Here is a 24,712-nt window from a genome sequence, read left to right as displayed (position 1 = left end):
ACGAATCTTTGCAAAATTCTCCCAAAAAAAGTCTATTCAGGTCAGCTCCTATCCTGAAAGTTTGGGGGTGATTCGTCAAGCGGGGGCTGGGAAAAAAAGGGGGGTCCCAAAACACGTTTTCCCCATGTTAATTTCCATAGGAAATTTTGCGACGAGCTACAGCCCGAACTGCTGAACGGAATTACCCCAAATTTTGCACAAAGGTAGAGCTTGGTTCAGAAAGCGACCTTTTTTTTTAAATGGTGTAAATCCGTTCAGTAGTTTGAGAAATTCGAAAAATAGGAGTCAAAAAATCAAATTCCCATAGGAAACTTTGTGCAAGGCTACAGCCAAAACTACTGAACGGAATTACCCCAATTTTGGCACAAAGGTAGTGCTTGGATCAGAAAGCAACCTTTTTTTTAAATGGTGTAAATCCGTTCAGTAGTTGCTGAGAAATTAGAAAAATAAAAGTTTCGATATCTAGGCGGAGCCTAAGTCCAGTGTGATTGGCTGCCAACACTCCAAACCAGGAAGTGATGGCAGCCATCTTGTGGCTCGGTAGAGAAACAAAGGTATAAAACAAGAGAAGGGGGCAGGAAACATCCTGACCCCCTAGGCCTGCTCAGAGGGTCCCAGAAGGACCACCAGGGCCCAAAAAAGATGTTTTTTATTTTGGCACATTTGCACAGTGGTGAAGGGAGGGGGCGGGGCCTGACATAGAAAGTGTGCATATGCACCCCCTGGCACACTGTAGAATGGGGGATTAAGTCCAATTCAACTTCCAGTATGCGCCAGGGAGCTGCGTTGCAGAGAAGTGTTGAGAGGCCACGCCCCTTTTTACACCTCTCTGCAACGCAGCTTTGTGGCGCTCACTGGAGGTAGCTGGTGGGCTAGTTGGCCCCGAGGGACCCTCAGGACACAAGGGGATGTAATCCCCCAATTTACAACGCTCCAGGGGGCGCATTTGCACAGTGGTGTGGGGAGAGGGGGTGGCCTGATGTGACAAGTGTGCAAACGTGTCCTGTGGCGCATTTAAAGTTGGGGGATTAAGTCCCCTTGAATCCTGAGGGTCCCTGGGGGGCAACTAAGCCCACCAGGTAACTCCAGTAAGTGCCAGGGAGCTGCGTTGCAGAGAGGTGGTCCAAAGCCACGCCCCCTTTTTACATCACTCTGCAACGCAGCTCTGTGGCGCTCACTGGAGGTAGCTGGTGGGCTAGTTGGCCCCCAGGGACCCTCAGGACTCAAAGGGACTTCATCCCCCAATTTACAACACACCAGGGGGTGCGTTTGCACAGTGGTGCAGGAAGGTGGCGTGGCCTGATGTGACAAGTGTGCAAAGTTGGGGGACTAAGTTACCTTGAATCCTGAGGCTCCCTGGGGGCCAACTAGCCCACCAGGTATGTCCAGTAAGCGCCGCAGAGTTGCGTTGCAGAGAGGTGTAAAAAGGGGCGTGGCCCCAGACCACCTCTCTGCAATGCAGCTCTATGGTGCTTACTGGAGGTACCTGGTGGGCTACCCTCAGGATTCAAGGGGAATTAATCCCCCAACTTACAAACCGCCAGGGGGCGCGTTTGCACAGTGGTGAAGGGAGGGGGCGGGGCCTGATGTGACATGTGTACTTATGCAATCAGTCCGCCAAAACACAAGCACTTATAAATTCACTATGCACTCACCTTGGAGCACTCTAATCATCCAGTCACTACCCATACACTCATGCAATGACCCATGCACTAACTCATGCACTGCTACAATACCCTGAACAGTACCCATGCAGTCCAGCCATCGCCCTGTCAGTACCCATGCACTCTTTCAATCACCCAGCCAGCACCATGTACTTATCCAATTACTCCACCAAAACCCAAGCACTTATAAATCCACCATGCATTCTTCTTGCAGTACTCTAATCTTCCAGTCAGTACCCATGTACTCATTGAATGACCCAGGCACTAACACATGCACTGCTACAATCCCCTGTGCACTGCCCATACAGACCTCTAACCACCTACACAGTACTAATTCACTCCTCCAATTACCCAGGTTGTACCCATGCAGTCTAGAAATCCCTCTGTCACTACTCATGCACTCCTCAAATGACCCATCCAGCATCATGTACTTATCCAATCACTCTGCCAAAACCCTGGCAGTTATAAAATCACCATGCACTGACCTTGCAGCACTTTAATCATCCAGTCACTACCCATGTACTCATGCAATGACCCAGGCACTGACACATGCACTGCTACAATCCCCTGAGCACTACTGATGCAGTCCAGCCATCTCCTTGTCACTACCCATGCACTCCTCAAATCACCCATCCAGCATCATGTACTTATCCAATCACTCCGCCAAAACCCAAGCACTTATAAATTCACTGTGCACTCTCCTTGCAGTACTCTAATCATCCACTCAGTACCCATGTACTCATGCAATGACCCAGGCACTAACTCATGGCAAATACAGAGGAGGTAATGCTAATCACAGGGGTACCCCAACGCATAGTGCTCCCTAGTGTATGTAGGTGTTTTCACTGTATTCTAAGTGTCTTTTAGCATAGCACTGGCTCCGGTCCTGGTTAGTCAGAGTTAGTTACCACCAGTACCCGTCAGTAAAAATTTGGGGTCACAGGAGGACTTTCTGCTCCTCTGTTGGTTCTTTCTGCACATCTCTTGCTTCTTCCTCCACTTTTGTTAGTCTTTCTGGACTTCTGTTGACTCTTTCAGCATTTGTCTTGCTTCTTTCTGCGCTTTTCTTCCTCTTTCTTCACATGTTCTACCTTTGTAGGCATAGTTAGAAATTAGCATTTAAAAAAACATTGAAATTCACTGAAAAAACCATAGGTTTCAGGCACGTTATAGTTAGAAATTAGCATTTAAAAAACCATTGAAATTCACTGAAAAAAACATAGGTTTCAGGCACGTTATAGTTCGAAATTAGCATTTAAAAAACCTTCAAAATTCACTGAAAAAAACATAGGTTTCAGGGACGTTATAGTTAGTTGGACATTTCACTCGTACAAAACCATAGAAATTCCCCTCTTATAGTTAGTTCAGCTAACTATAACGCGTGCCCCCGCAATCCACTCCTGATAACGTCACATATTACATTATTCATGACATGGTCAGTGACATCACTGATGACATCTCAAATGACATCACTGATGACATCATCCACATCAAAATCTGATGCACCTCCTCACACTCTAAAATAACCTTTGATACACCCACTGTAAAATACAGACTACCATTTTCGAAACCATCAACACACCAATACCAGTTACTACATACGCACTCACTGATTCCTAGGTCTACACACACATCCACTCATTCACCCATTCAATCGCTGATACATACACTCACTCATCAATATAACACTATCATATGCACTCATACAGCTATACAGACACTCACCCACCGCCACTCATCCATCGAGTTACTCACACACCCAGTCAGTCATGCAAAGAATTAATCACACTCCCATTTCCTCACCTATACAGTTATACACACAACACCTCACTTATTCAAACATATACTAACACATACTTACTCTCTTATACAATCACTGATACCAGTACACACTCATCCATACAGCCACTCTCACAATCACTGACTCTCATGTATAGTCATTTATATATAAATTCCAACTCTCACATACACTGCCTTTTACATATATAGTTACTTGGACATGTACCACTGAGACATCCAATCTCTCACTAACACACCCATAAACACACTCACCCACCCACCCATACAGCTGTTTCCACATGCACTCTTGAACCCATACACTCAGTGAATCAACCACTCACACATCTATGCACAGTCACACACCTCCCACCCACCCACCCACACACACTCAGTCTCCCATACAAATAATCAGGCAACCAATCAATAACCCATATACACTCATGTAGCTACTGACCAACACATGCAGCAGCTTACACAACAACAGACATACTAATACATATGTCCATTGTTTTGAACATTTTAGTTTCTATTTTTGAATGTGTGTATCAAAGGTTATATTAGGGGGAGAGGAGGTCTGCCACTCTATCACAAGGATGATGTCATCAGGGATGTCATGAGTGATGTCACTGACCATGTCATGAGTGATGTAATATGTGACGTCATCAGCAGTGCATTGCGGGCACGCGAGTTATAGTTAGCTGAACTAACTATAACGGGGGAATTTCAATGGTTTTGTACGAGTGAAAAGTCCAGCTAACTATAACGCCCCTGAAACCTTTTTTAAATGCTAATTCCTAACTATAACGTGCCTGAAACCTATGGTTTTTTCAATGAATTTCTAAGGTTTTTTAAATGCTAATTCCTAACTATAACGTGCTTGAAACCTATGGTTTTTTCAGTGAATTTCAAAGGTTTTTTAAATGCTAATTTCTAACTATGCCTACAGAGATAGGACATGTGAAGAAAGAAGAAAAAACGCACAGAAAGAAAAAAAAAGAAATGCTGAAAGAAGCAACAGAAGTCCTCAAAGACTAAGAAAAGTGCAGGAAGAAGGATAACGTGCAGAAAGAACAAAATGGAGAGCAGAAAGAAGCCTTGTTGCAAAATCATCCTGTACCCTCAACTTTTTCAGACGGATACTGGTGGTAACTGAGTATGACTAACCATTCCTAGAGCCAGTGCTATGTTAAAAGACACTCAGAATACAGTGAAAACACCTACATACACTTGGGAACACTATGCGTTGGGGTCCCCCTGTGATTAGCATCACCTCCTCTGTAAGCCCCTAGTATATAATAGGACAGGGGATTAAAACTACCTCTTAAAACGTGCCACAGGGCGTGTTTGCACACGTCACCTCAGGCCCCGTCCCCTCCCTTCCCCACTGTGTAAACACACCCTGTGGCCGTTTTAAGTTGGGAGATTAAGTCCCCTTGAATCCTGAGGGTACCTAGGGTCCAACTAGACCACTAGGTACCTCCAGTAAGCACCACAGAGCTGCGTTGCAGAGAGATGTAAAAAGGGGCACGGCGTAGACCACCTCTCTGCAACGCAGCACAGTGGCAATTACTGGAAGCACCTTGTGGGCTAGTTGGCCCCCAGGGTCCCTCAGGATTGAAGGGGAATTATTTCCCAAACTTAAAACGCGCCACAGGGCGTGTTTGCACACGTTAACTCAGGACCCGTCCCCTCCCTTCACCACTGTGTAAACACGCCCTGTGGCCGTTTTTAGTTGGGAGATTAACCTCTCCCGTGCGCATGACGGCCGGGAGCCGTCACGTGTCACGGTGGGCGTGTGCGCACGACGGCTCCCGGACGTCCGAATCCCCGCCCATTAATACAAACGCCCGCACGGCGCGGGAATTCCCTGCGCATGGAAGGGGTTACGTTCATTTGAATCCTGAGGGTCCCTAGGGTCCAACTAGCCCACTAGGTACCTCCAGTAAGCGCCACAGAGCTGTGTTGCAGAGAGGTGTAAAAAGTGGCACGGCCTGCACCACCTCTCTGCAACGCAGAGCAGTGGCGCTTACTGGAAGCACTTGGTGGGCTAGTTGGCCCCCAGGGTCCTTCAGGATTGAAAGGGAATTATTTCCCCAACTTAAAACGCGCCACAGGGCGTGTTTGCACACGTCACCTCAGGCAACGTCCCCTCCCTTCACCACTGTGTAAACGCGCCCTGTGGCCATTCTAAGTTGAGAGATTAAGTCCCCTTGAATCCTAAGGGTCCCTAGGGTCAAACTAGCACACTAGGTACCTCCAGTAAGCGCCACAGAGCTGCGTTGCATAGAGGTGTAAAAAGGGGCGTGGCCTCAGAACACCTGTCTGCAACGCAGCTCCCTGGCGCATACTGGAGATACCTATTGGGCTAGTTGGCCCTCAGGGACCCTCAGTATTGAAGGGGAATTAATTCCCCAACTTACAACTGGCCAGGGGGCGCGTTTGCAGAGTGCTGCAAGGCATGGCCTCCTGCGCGATGCCGGTTGTTAGAATTGGGAATCTCTGGTTGGCACAGGTATGCACTTGTGACAAGCAGGGACTCTTACTTCTAAGTCAGAGTAAGGGGATCACCCTTTCAAATAACCCCTGCTCAACCTTTAGGTAGTGTGGCGCAAGCAGTCAAGACTATTCTCAGGGCGTCATAGGCTAAGCATTTGTGAACACATACAGTAATGCAATGACACACCACAGAGGGACACCAGTCAAGGTTGTATCAAAAATAGTTTTCTTTATATAAGGCTTAGCACAAGACCAGAATAACGAATAAAATGACCACAGTATTATTTTAAAGTTCAATGTTCTTGTAAAAAGGCTTAAAATACAAAAATAGGCTTCTTTTAGTCAATCCTGCTTCTTTTCAGGCTCTGTACGGTTCGCACCTGGATGTGCGACTCGTAGGCATTAAAAAGAAGGAAAGTACGAGTCAAACAATCGTTGCGGACTCCGGGGTCCGTGACGTGCTTGCTGCGGTGCGAACAGAACAAAGTACCTTGGTTTTGTGGGGTCCGCGACGGACAGTGCGGGACAAGTTGATGGGTCCGGGTCGTAGTTCGGCAGCGTATTCGGATGCTGGTCGGGTCGCGGCGTCGGGACGCGGCGTTGGTACGGGACCTTCAGGGATACGTGCGGATGGCCCGGATCAGCTTGCAGAGTCCGTGGCGTTCGAGCCGTACCTTCGGTGCGGATAGGAGGCGACACTTCTTGGCGCCGTACAGCGTACGGGGAGGATCAGTGTGATGCGGCTTCTCGGCTCCGAGTACGGCACGGTGCAGTACGTTAGCAGCGTACGGTCCGTACTTGCGGGATAATGAAGCTTGGGTCCGGCGTACAGGGTTCGGCAGCCAGGGTTGTACGACTCGAATCGGCGGAGAAGGTTAGGTGCGATGCGGCCAGGAGGGATACGGTGCGTACTAACGCTTTTGGATCAGCGTAGACACACGGTGCCGGGCGGCAAAGACACAGCTTCGCGGCGGATGGAGTACGAGTCGTACTGGGGCCAAATCCAGCGGGAAACAAGCAAAAATTGTCCAGGCAACTCAGTTTTGGAAGGCAGATGTGTCCAATGGTCCTGGGACTCAGTTCAGGGGGCAAGCTCTTCTTCCAAGCCCTTGGAGATTGTTGAAAACAAAGTGCAAAGTCTCTTTCAGTCTTTTCCTCTCCTTTCTCAGCAAGGCACCAACTGCAGGCCAATCCCCCAGGTTAGAGAAAGTTACTCCTCCTTCAGCTTCTTCCAGGTCCTTTCTAGTCAGGCAGAGTTTCTTCGTGGTTCAAGCAGGATCTGATTTCTTAGGAGCAGGGCTCCTACATTTATACCAAGTTTCTTTTGTCTTTGCATAATCCCAGTCCAGTTCTTTTCAGTGAGGAGCACTTTGTTGTTGGGACTCTGGCTTCTTCTTTCAGCAGGCAGGGCAGAGACATCAGACGCTCCCCAGGGGGTGGAGCCAGCATTGTGGTGGCAGAGCACTGCTCTATTCAGAGTCAAGGTGCACTCCTCCCACCCATCCTGGCGTAATCTCTCTATTCACCACCTGGCAGCCCCACAGCCTGTCTCCTGGAACTTCCCAGCCCTGTCACTCAAGCTACACACAAAGAAGATAGCCCTCCCCTCCAGAGGCGGACTGAAATGGTTAGGCACGCAAAGGCTAACTTTCTAAAAGTAGCATTTGCAAACCCAGGATATTAAAATAACCTTTACTAAAAGATGTATTTTATTATTCTGAGTTCAGGCATACTAAACATGAATTTCTACCATGCTTCCTGAGCCTGCTAGGATTATAGAGTGTTATAATCTAGCAGCCCATTCTGGCCTATGGAGAGCAGGTAGCCTTACAATAGTGAAAAACGAAAATGGCTGTAATTCACTATTAGGACATGCCACACACCTCAGGGCATGTCCTACCTTATCCTTACAATGCACCCTGCCCTAGGGCCTACCATAGGGGTGACTAATATGAAGGCAAGGGAAGGTTTAGGGACTGGCAAGTGGGGACACTTGCCCTGTCAGCATGACAGTACCAGACTGCATGCAGGTCCTGCAGTGGCAGACCTTAGACACATTTTACCAGGCTGCATCTGTGGGTGGCACAACCAGTGCTGCAAGCCCACTAGCAGTATTTGGATATACAAGCCCTTGGCACCCCTGGTGCACTCTACTCTACTAGGGACTGATAGTAAACCAAATAAGCCAAACATGGAAGTCAATTCACATAATACATTTTCCCATAGGGAGCACTTGCCCTGTGGCACTGGATGGCAGTGTCACAGGGCCCTGAGCAGCTAACACCAGCACAAAAATACATTGAGGCACAGACAAAAATGGAAGGGTGACCCACGCCAATGGTGCCAGGTCTAACACCTGTCTTTTATTTATTTAATTTTTTTTTAAGAAGGAGGGCTGTGTGGCCCCCATTCTTTTTCTAATTTATTGGCCCTGGGGACCCCATCCCCCAGGGCCTTCACCCTAATTTATTTTGTTGAAAACAATTAATTTGGCCCTCCCAAGGCCTTTAAAAAAAAAATACTTTAGGAGAGGGGCTGCGTTACCCCCCTCCTCAAGCCAGTTATGGCCCCGGGACCCCGGGCCCCAACCCCCGGGGCCGGCCTTTGTTTTTTATTATTTAAAAAAAATATATATTTATAGAAACACCTAGGACATGCTGGACAAACCGTATGTACCTATCACCATGACAATTTGCGTGATATTCATTAAAAGGCGACTATGCATACAATAAATCCACGTGGAATGTATTTACACCGCTAGTGAAGCTCTGACGTGTCTGACGCCCTACCGTGCCTAATCCCGGCGCCCCCGCCGGTGGGTACTCTGCAAGTAGACACCCTTGTCGTATATTTATACAAACATGGGTAGCTATTGACGGGCACATTTAATAAACACGCAAACCAAGCCATTCAAAGGGGATTCGACAAAAATTTGACCAAACTATGCAAGAAACCCCCCTCACGGTTAATAAAACACACATCCACCGCCGGATGTGTAATACTTTTTATTTTACTCTCTGGAAAGGAGACGAACCTCACTTGAGAGTCACAGCGTGCTCCTGGCTGAGCCCAATACTGTGTTACACCCACCAGTGCCCGCCGAGTGCCACACACCTCTGTGTTGTATTCCACCAGCTAGTGCGTATGCTATGACACTCTCTAGCCCATGTGCACTGTAACACAACCCCGTGAATATGTCATGCCACACTTGCCTTCCAACGGGTTATATAGCCCCATCTAACGTGCCTTCCTCGATGCCTATGTTATAACGCACAGCGCTATGCCATACATATTACAATCTGAACTCCATATCTTTGTTACAGTGTATATGCAACGTTACACTCCTCAGCACATATTTTATATTACAACTTTAGGGACTTGATTCCCAGTCCTGAGGCGGAAGCCGGGAGCTGGCGGTACGATTAGATTGTTTGAAAATTGTGAGTGTTTTTATCTGCTGTATTTTTAAAACTCATAAAGCCTACCTGCTCTCTTTAGGGTGGAAAGCCACTGGCCACATACCACTCAGCTGATTGTTCGCTGCAGCGGTAATTGTTTGCTTAGCGGACGCCATCACGGGCGTGCTCGCTGACCACGCCCCCTCGAGGCCACGCCCCCCGCCCTGTTAAAAGCGCTGAATCCCTAGAGGCTGCAGAAACTCTATTCCCAGTCTTGAGGCGGAAGCCGGGAGCTGGCGGTACGATTAGATTGTTTGAAAATTGTGAGTGTTTTTATCTGCTGTATTTTTAAAACTCATAAAGCCTACCTGCTCTCTTTAGGGTGGAAAGCCACTGGCCACATACCACTCAGCTGATTGTTCGCTGCAGCGGTAATTGTTTGCTTAGCGGACGCCATCACCGGCGTGCTCGCTGACCACGCCCCCTCGAGGCCACACCCCCCTTTTTCACCTCTTATGTGCATGGGCAGGAAGCGCAGCGGACGAGCGCAGCGGGAGCGCCGTTTGCGCGCCGAAGGCGCGCCTAAGGCAAGCCTGTCTGCGCCCGTCCGCGCCTCGACAGCGCCCAGGGCCAGGACCCCTGCTAATTCCATACTGCACGGGATTTCTCCCACTATCACATACAACTCAGACGAACTGGGAGCTTTTAATCGCAACCTGTTATGCAATGGCGCCCACTGGAATGTCTTAGACTCCTCCTCACGAATATGCCCAAATTGCTGCTTCAAATTTAACCTACCTAATTCCTCCTTTCCCCAGCTTAACACAGCGGGTGACCCTCCTATTCAGGCTGCCCTTATCAATGCTCGCTCCCTATCAAAGCACTCTGAAGAAGTACAGGAATTCATTATCGATAAGAACCTCGACATCCTATTCATCATGGAGACGTGGTTGAACGAGAGTTGCGCCCCAGTTGTGGAGCTGGCTGTCCCTAGAGGGTTTAAGATCACAAGACAGGACCGTAATAAAGGCAGGGGAGGAGGCGTAGCCGTGATCTACAAAGAGAAATGGACTCTGAGGATGGAATGCACAGGAAGGATTGATGATGGAGAAGCTATCGAATTTTCCCTAGCACTATCCCCCAAATTTACTCTGGGGGGACTATTGATCTATCGCCCACCGGGTCCTCTAGGCAATTTTATTAAATCCCTGGAGGAGATCACCATCCAACGTGCACTCCGATTTCCTCACTTCCTAATGCTGGGAGATTTTAATCTACACATGGACACAAGCTCTGCCCCTGGAGTTAAAGAGCTGAAAGAAATGTGTAATTTGGCTCAGATGGTTCAACAGGTGCAATCTGCCACTCATGAAGGGGGTCATTGCTTAGATCTGGTATACTCTAATTTTAACATCTCTGCAGATCCACCCTACCCTATTACATGGTCAGATCACTTTCCTGTTCACTTCTCCTGGTTTATAAACAACATCCGTGTGTCACCCACACCCAAGCTTGGGGAACGTCCTAGGAGAATTAATATTCCGGACCTAGCGGAAGCCCTTACCCACTCCACCCCAATGAAAGCACAAAATTTGGATGAAGCTGTAGACAACTTCTCATCCTGGATAGACACCTCCATTAGGTCCTTACCAAAAAGCAAAAGAAAAAACAACCATAGGATCACTCCCACTTCCCCCTGGTATACTGAACAATTAAAAATCTTAAAAATAGGATGTAAGGCGCTAGAGCGAATATGGAGAAAGAACTACTGTCCTACTGCTAAATCGGAATTCCGTGCAGCCCAAAAAAGCTATTACGCAGCGATTAAAACAGCTAAAGGGGAATTCTACGCGTCTAGACTTCAAAAAGCTAAAAACAACAGTCGAGAAATTTTCTCTATAGTTAAAAGCTTCACTACCCCGGTAGCGGAGAAGAATTCAATTCCTCCCTCCACAGATTGGTGTGAGCAACTATCCACTTTTTTCATTGAGAAAATTCAAAACATTCAAGACAGTCTGAATAACCCTGACCAGCTACCTGACCCGCAATCTGATCTAGCCTTAATTCACCAACTTCCTCCTCCTTCACCTTCCCAAGTAACTAAGGCTAAAGCAGAGATGACCAAGTTTACTCAGGTCGAAAATATAGATGTTATGACCATATTAAAATCTCTGAAGTCAGGGTCACCTATAGATCCTTGCCCTGCGAGGGTCCTTAATGGAATAGCTGAAGTAATTGCCCCTATGGTCACCGCTCTGGTCAATTAATCCCTTACTTCTGGAATGTTACCCTCCAAGTGGAAACAAGCCAAACTTCTCCCTCTGATAAAAAAACCTTCCGCAGATCCATCGATCACTTCCAACTACAGGCCTATATCCCTCCTACCTGCCCTTGCCAAAGTTTGCGAGAAAGCTGCATTCCGGCAACTTGAGAGATTTGTGGAATCTTCTGAGGCTCTCCATCCGGCCCAATCGGGCTTCCGCACCTCTTTCAGTACGGAAACGGCATTGGTGGAGGTGGTAGAGGCTATTAGGGATTGCCTTGACGGAGGCGGCAGAGCGGCCCTTATTCTTTTGGACCTCTCTGCCGCCTTCGACACAGTGCCCCACCTCCAACTTCTATCTAGGCTGGAGGACATTGGTATCTCGGGTACAGCACTGGAATGGATCAGGTCTTTCCTCTCCAACCGGACTCAACAGATTTGGCTACCTCCCTATTACTCCTCTAATCGAAGGGTTGAAACTGGAGTTCCCCAAGGGTCAACCTTAAGTCCCCTCTTATTTAATATTTATTTAACTCCTTTGATTCGGCTGGCAGAGAACTGGGGTGCTAAGATTATGGCTTACGCCGATGACACCCAGCTTCTCTTCACCTGGAAAAAGGAGAACTTGTGCACCTCTGGAGTACGCCAATGTCTATCCTCTGTATTTGCCTGGCTAGCTAGAGCCTGCCTCAAATGTAATGAGGAAAAAACTGAAATTCTGCTCTACGGCCAATTTCCCACTGACTTTAAGGAGTCTATTTGGCCCACTGAATCAACATGCCCAACGGGAGAGAGTGGGTTGGCCAAGAACCTGGGTATCTGGTTTGGAGCAGATTTATGTTTTCGAGATCAGATCTCGCGACTGGCGGGGACGTGTTTTGGAACCCTGACTACTCTTCGCAAATTCTTTCCCCTTCTTCCTCAAATGGTTAAAGAAACGGTAGCCAGAGCTCTGGTGCTCTCCCGTCTGGACTACTCAAACGCCCTTTATATAGGGGCTCTAGACTACTTGATCAGAAAGCTACAGGTAATCCAGAATGCAATGGTGAGACTCATTTTTAACATCTTAAGGAGACTTAGCGTTCGCAAACAGTTGAAGGATCTCCACTGGCTCCCTGTGGCCCAAAGAGTGCGCTTTAAAACTTTGGTCCTCGTTTATAAGGCCCTTAATGGACCATGCCCTGCTTATCTAGCCAAAAGATTCACTCTTTACCTCCCGACCCGTCAGTTGCGATCTACCTCCAGAAAGCAGGTGGTCGTCCCCAGATTTAAAAGAGTTCGTCTGGGTGGACAATCTTTGACGGTAAAGGGAGCTCAATTGTGGAACGCCCTGCCTGACGCTCTCAGACACTCTTCCAATTTGTTCAATTTTAAAAAACTGCTTAAAACGCACCTCTTTCAAATCCATGAATAGCCGACCCTTTTTACCACCTTGATTCAGTTTCGTTCCCGCGCCAGGACAGTCTTGACTATTGGAGCGCGTTATAAATCCGCATATAACATAACATAACACAACACTGCCCTGTGCATATTACACTCCAAGGCGCATATCGCATAGCACGCGCTAGTGCCTGTGCTATCTCGCGCTCTCCAATGAATCTGTCATTGCGCACAATGTATTGCATATTATATTTCACGCCCCGGTTCATCTTATATCACACTTTTTGGTGCATAGTTTATACCATATACCATATCTAGTTTTCTTTTTCAATCGTGCTCTCAGGACTATGTTCTATATAACACTGCGTCCACCTACCCTTTTCACGGGCATTACATTTTGCGATGGGGGGTGGAGGGTCAGGGGGTGTTTCTGCTAAGTGAGCCCGGAGTCACAGTCACAAACGTCCTCTTCTTCCTGAATAAAAGTGAGATTATGCTGCATACTTGTTCATATTTTAAGTAGTTCGCACAGACACACATTTTAAAAACAATAAAGTTCCTAATACCCACCTTCTCTGAACAGTTAACTTGCTGCCCCATCCACCTCCTCCCTATCCTCTGTTGTCTGAATCCATGGACTAGCCTCCTCCCTCCTGCCATGCATGGTCTGATGTGCTGCCACTGCCCTCCATTTAGCATGATGTACCAGTCCACTCCTCCTGCCCTCCATTGCCCAATTCTATGGCCCATCATTGACTTCCTGCTTAGCCTCTGTGCTTAGCTTGCTGCCCCTATTCTCCTTACCCCTGCCCTCCGATGTCTTTGTGCAAGCCCCTGCTCCATCCTTTTTGCCCACCATGTTCCATGGACCTGCCACTCCTATCTACTCTGAGTGTTCTGTTGAGCTGCCACTCCCCTCCCACCTGCCTAGCATTGTCAGATGACTGTAACCTGTCCCTGCCATGACCACCCTGCCTGTCCACATGCCATGCCCCTATCCCCTATCTCCTGTCCTCCATGGTCCATTTTACTGCCACACCCTTCTGCCCTCCCTGGTCAGTTGTGCTGCAACTGCTCCTCCTGCCTGTCCCGCGCCTGTCTGTTGTGAGGCCCCTTCCCCTGAACTCTCTTGTCTGTGCCCAGGTCCTGACCCTCCCTTCTATCCTCCATGGTCCTTTGTGCATGCCCCTGCACCCTCCTTCTTGCCCATCATAGCCATTGTGCTGCCACTAACCCTCCCGCTTGCCATGCATGGTCTTCTGTGCTGCCATGGCCCCTCCCACCTTCCCTGTGTGGTCAACTAGCTGCCCCTGACCCCCTCCCACCTTCCCTCCATGGTCTGTGTGTATGCCATCATAGTCTCACTGTTGCTCTCCATGGTGTGTCTTGTTTCTAGTGCCCATCCTGCCTGACCTCCATGGTCATCTTGCTGCTCCTGCCCGGCCCCCTTGCCCCCAGCCCTCTGTTTCCATGTGGAGACCCTATTCCCTCCCTCCTGGCTTGTCTGTTCCATTGTAATGCCCCTGATCCATCCCTCCTGCCCTTTATGGTCTGTTATGCTGCAGCTTTCTCTCCTGTCTGTCCATTATGGTCAGCTAGCTAACATTGCCTCTTTCCACTCTGTTCTCTGTTGTCCATGTGCATGGTCCTGTCCCCTCCCTATTGCTTTCTATGGATTGTTGTGCTGCACCGCCCGTCCCGCATGCCCTGTGTGGTGTATTGTGCTGCTGCAAACCCTGATGCCTGCCCTGTAGGGTCAGTTTGTTGCACCTCTCCATGTCCCTCCTGTCCTCTGTTATCCGAGTCCATGTCCCTACCCCAATTCCTCCTGCTTACCATGATCCAATGTACCATACTTGCGAACATTTTTAACTTGGTAAGAGGGAGATTTTGAAAAAAAACTGGGGTGTTGATTTTCCCGTTTGAGTTACATTGAAAAAGAGGAGATTGTAGGCAGGAAACAGATCAAATAAGGCCCATTTGAGCTTAAAAACATTGGACGTTTCCTGGCTGAAACGGGTCTGTTGGCATGTATGGTTGTACTACCACTGCCTCTTCCTTCTGCCCACAATGGTCTATTATATTGCCACAGCCTCTCTTGCCAGTCCTGTATTGTTGGTTTGTTGCCCCTGCCCCCCTTTCCACTGCACTCCATAGTCTGTTGTGCTGCCACTGCCCTTCCTGCCTGCCCCGTGTGGTCAAATTGTTGCCTCTGCACTCTCCTACCTGCCTTCAATTATCAGAGTCCGTGCCCCTGGCCTCTGCCTCTCAACAGTATCCCAATGAACAACTAGATTGCTAACATTCTATATTTATTACAAAAGTGTGGAACGCCTGACGTCATCTTGATGTAATCAAAACTGTAATACCTAGAGCATTTCCTTTAGAAATTACATATATGAGAGGGTCTTATTTGCATCAAAATTATGGTTAGTGCTCTAAAAACCTAAAATGAGGACATATTTTCTGAGTTTTCAAATAGCGACAAAGAACTTTTAAATTATTTGTAATCTTTATGTTTTTTTATCCAGTTGACCACTTGATTAAATGTTGCACTTAGGGGAGAGGATGTGGTGTTACTTCCAGAGCTGCAGACTTTGCAACTGGGGAACCAGGTTGGAGTTTCTGCTTCAGCTCAACATTCTGTGATTCTGGTCAAATCACTCAATCTCCCCATGTCTACAACCAAAATGAATTTGATCTTGTGTGATGTAACCAATGCTCATGTAAAGCACTCCAATACCTGACAAGTCTGCACTATATAAAACTGCAAATACACAAAACATAAGTGTTTTGCACACTTCTGTCATTGGGCTACATGTGGGCTACATCTGGGTGATATTTGTGCTGCATTTGGGCTCTTTTGTCTCTGGTGGCCATCTTGGGAGATTAATTTGTTATGAAGTTTCCTAATTTCCTCATTTACTGCAGTCTCCTCAGTAGGAAATACTTTCAGTTTTTTACTTTGATTCCATCAAGAAGGTATTCAGATATGTCACACATTTGCCATAAATTCTGAATGTTAGCACTCTAGTTGCTCATTAGATCACTGTAGTAAAGCTACTGCTCACTACTGAAGTCTGCTGCTGGTATTAAAAGTGCATGTGTCAGTCTGCATATCAGAATCTTTTAATGAAATAGAAGAGGATTTGAGAAGTCACTCAAAATGTGCCCTAATTTTTCTTTCTTCAGCACTAATCATAATTTCTATGGCAAAAAAAACCCTCATTGTGTTCCTTTTTAAATTAAATGTTTTAAGTGTTACCAGTTTATTCCAATCAAGATGGCTTCAGGGTTGCCATACTTTTGTCATAAGTAAGACAGTAAGCGCTCTAGTTGTTCTTAAGAACACTCTGACACATTCGGTCATTGGGCTATACTTGGGCTACATCTGGGTGATATTTGGGCTACATTTGGGCTCTTTTGTCTCTGGTGGCCATCTTGGGAGATTTATTTGTTATGAAGTTTCCTAATTTCCTCATTTACTGCAGTCTCCTCAGTAGGAAATACTTTCAGTTTTTTACTTTGGTTCCATCAAGAAGGCATTCAGATGTGTCACACATTTGCCATAAATTCTCAATGTTGGCACTCTAGTTGCTCATTAGATCACTGTAGTAAAGCTACTGCTCACCAGGGAAGTCTGCTGCTGGTATTGAAAGTGCATGTTTCAGTCTGCATGTCAGAATTTTTTTATGAAATAGAAGAGGATTTGAGACGTCACTCAAAATGTGCCCTCATTTTTCTTTCTGCAGCACTAATCATACTTTCTATGGCAAAATGAACCCCCTCATTTTGCTCCTTTTTAAATTAAATGTTTTAAGAGTTACCACTTTATTCCAATCAAGATGGCTTCAGGTGTGCAATACGTTTGTCATAAGTAGGACTGTTAGCGCTCTAGTTGTTCTTTAGAACACTCTGGGAAGCTGCAGTAGAACACAAAGGAATCAACTGACAGTCTCTGCCCTTGTTGGATGTACATGTTTTACTGAGAATGTCAGACTTCATTCTCACATGACTGAGAAAGATAATGTGAATTTACAGAAAATGTGCTCTCAGTTTAGCTTATAGATCACCTTTTAAACCTCTGTGGGAAAATCATGAGAAAATAGTTTTCTCTCAAACATGATTCATGATATCACAGCAGAAGGCTTTTTTCACATGGTAAAAAAAACTAGTTACTTACCTGTACACTATGGTTCTCCAGTATTATCTTTCATAGATTCACATGCTTGTATCTTCCCCGTCGTCATGATGGGAGTCTCACGGTAACAGAATGACCACAGCAGTACAAGAAAAACTGCATAGCAAAATCCCATAGGGAATCATCTTATTTGGTAACCAAACCTCATCATTATGTGGTCCAAGACTCAGCCAATCGGCTGCTAGCCCTGACATCACACTGCCCAGCAGAGCCTTCCTGCCTCAGATTTCCAGCCCCGAGTGCGAGACTAAAATACACCTAGAGACAAAGGTTCTGCCTGCGAAATGGGGAGGTGGGCGGGCCGCATGTGAATCTATGAAAGATAATACTGGAGAACCATAGTGTACAGGTAAGTAACTATTTTTTTCTCCAGTATTGAATCTTTCATAGATTCACATGCTTGTATCAGAATAGCAAGCAGTACGTATCCCAAACTGCATTTCCAGGCTAGAACCCCCAATAAACAGTGGGCTCTGCTCTTTTGTATAGAAAGTTAAAACACATTACAGTATCCAAAATTTTTGGTTAAATATACATATATATGTGTATATACACACACACACATCGCAATATACCATGATAAATACCTTAATGAAATAGATGCCGTAGAACCGCTTGTCCCACTGCTGCATCCTTATGTCGCAGCCCTACAAATGTCTGGCAATGACACCCCTGCGAATAGAGCCGTAGAAGTTGCCATTTTCCTTGTGGAATGCGCACGTACTTTGTCTTGTAAATGCTTTCCAGCTTTAAGATGACACAAGGAGATTGCTGATGATATCCACCTTGAGATACTAGATCTGGAAAGTGCCCCACCTTTCTTGGGGCCAGCAAAGGCTACAAAGAGTTGATTTGTCTTTCTGAATGATTTCGTCTTATCGATGTAAAATTTCAGACATCGTTTAATGTCCAAAGAGTGTAAAGCTCTTTCTGCCAGTGTTGACGGGTCTTTAAAAAATGTAGGCAAAACCACTGGTTCATTCAGATGAAAGCTGGAGGGGACTTTAGGAATAAATTTGGGGTTCGTCCTCAGAACCACTCTGTCCTGCCTGAATTGGAGGAAAGGTTCCGCAATTGAAAAAGCTTGTATCTCGCTGACTCTTCTTGCCGACGTCAGCGCTAATAGCAACGCTGTCTTCCATGAGATAAATTGCAATTCCGCCTTATGTATAGGCTCAAATGGCGGTTTCATTAGCTGTGCAAGAAATGTATTAAGCTGCCAAGGAACCACTGGTCTTCGAACTGGAGGGAACAGTCTGAAAAGCCCCCTGAGAAATTCTTTAATAACTCTTTGAGACCAAAGAGATGGTCGGTCAGGCGCTCTGGTGTACCTTGAAATAGCGGCCAGGTGTACTTTTATAGACATATGCGAGAGTCCAGATTTGGCCAACGTCAGCAGATATGGAAGAACCTGATCCGAAGACACTCGCAACGGATGTAGATCGTTAGATGCACACCAATGACAAAACCTTTTCCATTTAGCCGAATATATTTTGTTTGTGGAGATTGCTCTAGATCGTGACAGAATCTCTCTGCAGTCCTGAGGGATCTTTAACAGTTGGAACTCATGGTCGTGAGGTTCCATGCTGACAAGTTCAGCGATCTCAAATTTGGATGCAGAATCTGTCCGCCGTTCATGGTTATCAGATCCTGCACTAATGGAAAGTGTATCCTGGGTGTCACTGAGAGTCTCAGAAGTTCCGAGAACCACGCTTGTCTCGGCCACGCTGGTGCAATCAGAATCAGATGGCAGAGCTCTGATTTCATCTTTTTTAAGACCTTCAATATTAGAGGAAAGGGGGGGAATGCATATGCAAACATCCCCGTCCAGCACATCTGTAGCGCATTGCCCCACGACCCTTTCTGCAGAAACCTGCTTGCAAAGTTTTTGCATTTCGAATTGTGGCGATCCGCGAACAAGTCTAGCCTTGGAGTGCCCCATCTCCTGAAAATTTTGAAAAGTTGCTCTTGGTTCAGTTCCCATTCGTGAGAAATCTCTGACGACCTGTTCAGAATATCCGCTCTTGTGTTGTCTACTCCTGCAACATGTTGTACTTGAAGCGAGATGTTGTGATCTAGAAGCCATTTCCAAATTTCCTGTGCTTGCTTCGACAACAGTTTTGACTTTGTACCTCCTTGTTTTAGAAGGTAAAACATGGACGTTGAGCTGTCTGTCTTCACAAGTACTGTTGATCCACGAATCCTGGGGAGAAATGCTTTGAGGCCCAAGAACACGGCCTTTAGTTCCAGCAAGTTGATGTGGAGCTGCGTTTCGCACTTTGACCAGTGCCCTTGAATTACGAGCTCCTGGAGGTGCGCTCCCCATCCTTGAAGTGAAGCATCCGTCATCATTACGAAACTGTAGCTCTGCGATTCGAAAGTCAGTCCTTCCGCTAAATGATCCCTGGCCTTCCACCATGACAGGGCCTTTCGGATCTGAGGGGTGATAACTATTCGATCTTCGAAGGATCCCTGCGACTGAATCCATTGCTTGTCTAGCAGTTCTTGTATAGGTCTCATGTGGAGTCTGCAATTTGGAAGTAGGGGGATACAAGAGGACATCATCCCCAATAATGATTTGTAGATTCTTACTGAAACAGACTTTTTTTTTGCAATTGTGTTGTCAGCTGTATGATCTTTTGAATCCGTTCCTCTGAAGGGTAAGCCTTGGCCTCTTCCGTGCAAATTAGAGCACCCAGAAATTGAATGGACTGCGATGGTCTGAGATGCGACTTTTCTAGGTTGACTCTGAGACCCAGGCGATCGAAAAGGTTCATGCAAACTAGAAGAGAGTGTTGGGCTTCCCTGAATGAACCACCTTTTATGAGCCAATCGTCTAGATAAGGGAAAATCTGGTGACCTTGAAGTCTTAGATGCGCCGCTATTGGCGCCATGCACTTTGTAAAGATTCTCGGCGCCGACTTTAGGCCGAAAGGCAATACTTTGAATTGATAATGGCGCCCCGCCACCATGAAGCGCAGAAACTCTTTGATTTATATGGATTGGGACGTGAAAATAAGCATCTAAGAGGTCCAGGGATGCCAAATAATCTCCTCTGCCAATCCGAAGGAGTATTTCCTGTAGGGATAGCATTCGAAATTATTTCTTTTGGATGAATTTGTTGAGACCTCTCAGGTCCATTACCTGCCTCCATTTTGATGTGTCTTTTTTCTTTATGAGAAAGAAATGCGAGTAAAAGCCTTTCCCTCGTTGACGCTGCGGGACTTCTTCTATCGCCTCCTTTTGTAGTAGCGTTAAAACCTCTGCCTTGAGGGCCGATAGATGTTCTTGTCTCCTGTGCAGAGGAGGCTGATTTGGAGGCTTTTTTTACGAACTCCAGGGTATGGCCATGTTGATTCACATCCAAAACCCATCTGTCTGTTGTTATCGACAGCCAAGCTGGATAAAATGAAGTCAGGTAATGTATGCTGTTTCTCGGACAAGTGGCGGATGCGTTGATGAAGTCATTGTCGTCGATTGGATTGCTGCGATTTACCTCTCGCAGATGATCTTCCTCTGGACTGTTGCTGATAATTGTTTTTTGGAGCAAAATTGCTGATTATTTGAGTATTGGCGATATCCTTGCTGATTGTATGGCTGATATCTATTCGGTTGAAAAGAAGATCTTTGTGTGAATTGTCCTCTGGAGCCTCTCCTTCGAAAGGATTGGAACCTGCCCTGTTGAAGAGATCCTAGCGCCCGCGCTGTATCCGTGTCAGTTTTAATAGTTTGGAGGGCATCATCTACATGCTTTCCGAACAGGTTTTCTCCGTCAAATGGCATGTCTACTATTTTAGCCTGTACTTCTGGTCTAAAAGAAGTGGCCTTCAGCCATCCTTGTCTTCGCAGGGCCACTGCACCTGCCATTTGTCTGAATGCTACTGAGGACAAATCTATAGCGATGTCTATGGATTCCGAGGCCGCCCTAGCCCCATCCTTTAGAATAGCAGCCGCTTCTTCTTTTTTATCCTCTGGCAGATGAGCCAGCAAAGGTGCTATATCACACCACATCTGCCTATTGAATTTGCTGATGAGGGCTAACTAATTTGAAGCTTTTATGGAAGACGCTGCCATCACCACAAAACGCTTCCCTGCACCATCCATTCGTCTTCCGTCCTTGTCCGGGGGAACTGCTGATGTAGAAGCCGGATTTTTTGAGTTCCTCTGGGCGGCCTGCATCACCACCGATTCCGGTCGCGGATGACCAATCAAACAGGCCGGAGAATATCTGGGGCTCTATATTTCTTCTCTATTCGAGGAACTGAAGCAGCCACCGAAGCTGGGTTCCTCATTATTTTTAATCCTTCCTCCCAAATGTGTGTGATTATTGGTATGGACCGAATAGATTTGCGTGAATCCTCCTTGAAGTCATAAAGGAAACATTCGGCTTCCTGAACTGGAAGTGGAAGCTCAAAACGTTTTGACGCTTTCTCCATGATATCATGGAAGCCTCCTATATCTTGTGGTGGAGACTGCGCCGTGTCGGAGATGGAGACGGAGTAGTTGGGAGAATATATTTGTCCCATTCATCGTCAACCTGCGTATCTTGAAGAAGCTCTCCTTCTTCAGGTTGATCGCCGTCACTTTCTTCCAAATCATCTCTAATTGTCAATTGGTGGAGGTCGAATTCTTTGAGAAGTAGTTTTGGGGGAAGAATGAGGTGGTTGCACTTGTGCAGGCTTATCTGTAGGTTGTGGCGCTTGAGAGTTAGCGTCAGGGAAATGCCGATAGTAGTCATTTATCACCAGCCGCAAGTCAGTTACTAAGGACGTTGGCATTGAGATAGTGTCCTCTCTACTAATAGGCTGAGGTTCCTCCTCTTCCTCGTAGTCGTATGATTGGTGAAATGACTCATATCTCCTTGAATACCGTGCAGGACGATCTTTGAAAGAGAAGACCTCCTGAACCTCATGATATTCCTCCTCGTCCGTTTCTTGACTCTTAATCCGAAGTTGAGACGGACTATAAGCCACTCCTGAAGACTCTTCATCTTCTGACTGCAATTCCAGCAGATTAGATGGGGGAAGCGGAGAAATCTTTGTCCAGGCCGTAAAATCTGTCGATTTAGCCTTCTTCGTCGACGAGCCCGTCGACGACTGAATAGATTTTAAAGATATTGTCTTTACTTTGGGAGACTTAAAAGCTGCCGTCGACGGAGCTCCCGTCGACGGAGATCTCGTTGGCGTCGAAAGCTGGATTATCGTCGACATAGTATTCGTCGACATAGTTGTCGTCGACGACTAAGTCATCGCCGACGAAGACGATGGTGCCGTCGACGAGGACGAACCTGCCCTTCCCGTCGACAAGCCTTTCTTCGACGACGAGGTTTTAGTCTTCGCCATCGACGCCGCTGTCGTCGTCGAGATGGAAGTCGTCGACGGAGTCGTTGTCGACGGAGTCGTCGACGGTTTTATAGCAATCACAGCCGGCGACGCCCCAATTTTCGTCGACGGTGCTGAGGAGACTTCTCTAGACTCTGTTGATTTTTTAAGAGGAGTATGAGGCAATGAAGACGAAGGAGCCCCTCTGTCTTTTGCTTTTTAAGCTCTGTAGTATCCTCAGAAGTAGAAGATTTCCACTTTTTTGATGTTTTAGATTCCTCTTCAGAGTCAGATTCTGAAGTGACCTTCTTCTTTTGAAGCCACAGCAGAAGACGTGCCTCCCTGTCACACAGGGTTTTCGCAGAAAAGGTTCTGCAATGCTTACAGTCTTTAGGCACATGTTTTGGGTGCAGAAAATATAAGCAGTCCTTGTGGGGATCTTCAGAAAACAATCTAGGTTTTCCACAGGATCTGCAGGGCCTGAACAGCCTCTTTTTAGAGCTTTCAGCCATAGTAAGCAAGAAATATGAAGCACAGTACCTCAATCCAGTAAAGGGAATGAACTTCCAGATGAACAAGAGGTCAAAAGTTCACACAGGAACAAAACTGAGCAGAGCTCAGGGAGACTCCTCCTCACACGAAGGCGGTTGGAAATCTGAGGCAGGAAGGCTCTGCTGGGGAGTGTGATGTCAGGGCTAGCAGCCGATTGGCTCAGTCTTGGACCACATAATGATGAGGTCTGGTTACCAAATAAGATGATTTCCTATGGGATTTTGCTATGCAGTTTTTCTTACACTGCTGTGGTCATTCTGTTACCGTGAGACTCCCACCATGACGACGGGGAAGATACAAGCATGTGAATCTATGAAAGATTCAATACTGGAGAATAACCTTAGAAAACACCACAATTCCTAAAATGAGTATGGTAACATCAACAAATGATTTATAATGTAACTAAAGTCTTAAAACCTTCTATTAACTGCAATGCTTTTTAATGGGGTGCTATCATGTATATTGGTCCCAAGATGGCTGCCAACACTTCTTGGATAAAGTACTGACAGCCAATCAGATCTCACGATGAGATGTGTGGTTAGGCTCTGCCCAGCTATATCTATCTTTTTAACTCTAATTTTCTCAGGAACTACTGAACGGATTTACAACATTTAAGCAAAAGGCACGAGTCTGAACTGAGGACTACCTCTTTGGAAAATTTTGCGAAGATTTGTCAATCGGCGCCAACGTTATTCCAAATAGAATGTTGCGGATTTCCTATGGAAAATAGGTCCTAATTATAACTACCTACTGGCGACTGCCAGTATATATTCACACAACTCCAATTCCTCAATTTGTTACTAGAGGCCCCTCGGATGTCATTTGCTAAATCTACAAAATTCTTTCCAAGGGCTAAAGTTCCTCAAGAAGTTATTAGAGCGTACTCTTGAGTAAGATGCAAAATAATTGAAAGTCTTACTTCATGCTACAGTTCCACTAGTCGTCAATAAGTGTCCCTCGCAAATCAAAATACAGAAGCACTAAAATTCTTACATAAAGTCACAGTTCCACAAGTCAATATTAGGTGTCTGCCTCGGGTCAAATTAAAAAGCATTGGAATTCTTACATAAAGCTGCAATTCTGCAAGTCATTACTATGGGTCCCTATCCAGCTAGATGCAAAAGCATTGAAAACCTTACATGAAGCTGCAGTTCCATTAGTTATTACTAGGTGTCCCTCAAAAGTCAAATGCCAAAACATTGAAATTGTTTCATGAAGCCCCAGTTCCACTAACTGCTACTAGGTGTACCTCTCAAGTCAAAAAGTAAAAGCATGAAAAGCCTAATACCAGACCTTGGGCACTTGTGCCGCTAACTGCTCTGGTTCACTTACGCCTTCAAAATGACAAATTAAATATGAAAATAGTTTCAACCGATGTAATTATATGTAACTGCTTTTATGAATGTATGTATATGCTTGTCATTTATGTTCCTTATGAAACTCCCGAAACGACTGTGCATAGAGGTGGGGTGTGAAAGGCAATCTCTTTGGTCCTGATGGAGAGGAAAGAGCCGAGTCCCTGCAGCTTGAGCTCATAGATCAGTGCTAAGTGAAGGATATCAGCAGTGATGGCGTACACTGTAGTCTTTGTTGCTAGGTTACCGAGATGCTCAGGCGCTCATCAGATGTCTGTACTCAGAGGTCGGACAATAAGGAGG

General features: G+C 46.3%; 1 protein-coding gene across 3 annotated transcripts in view; it reads right to left on the bottom strand.

The window, feature by feature from the left end:
* KIF21B (kinesin family member 21B) overlaps positions 1-24,712 on the bottom strand; it is a 1,294,294-nt gene that overhangs the window by 201,778 nt on the left and 1,067,804 nt on the right. The window lies entirely within an intron of this gene.

The sequence above is a fragment of the Triturus cristatus genome, chromosome 1_1 (genome assembly GCF_964204655.1).
Source record: "Triturus cristatus chromosome 1_1, aTriCri1.1, whole genome shotgun sequence".
Taxonomy (NCBI): Eukaryota; Metazoa; Chordata; class Amphibia; order Caudata; family Salamandridae; genus Triturus; species Triturus cristatus.
Note: the sequence above shows the minus strand (reverse complement) of the source record. Positions and strands in the feature narration are given on the sequence as shown.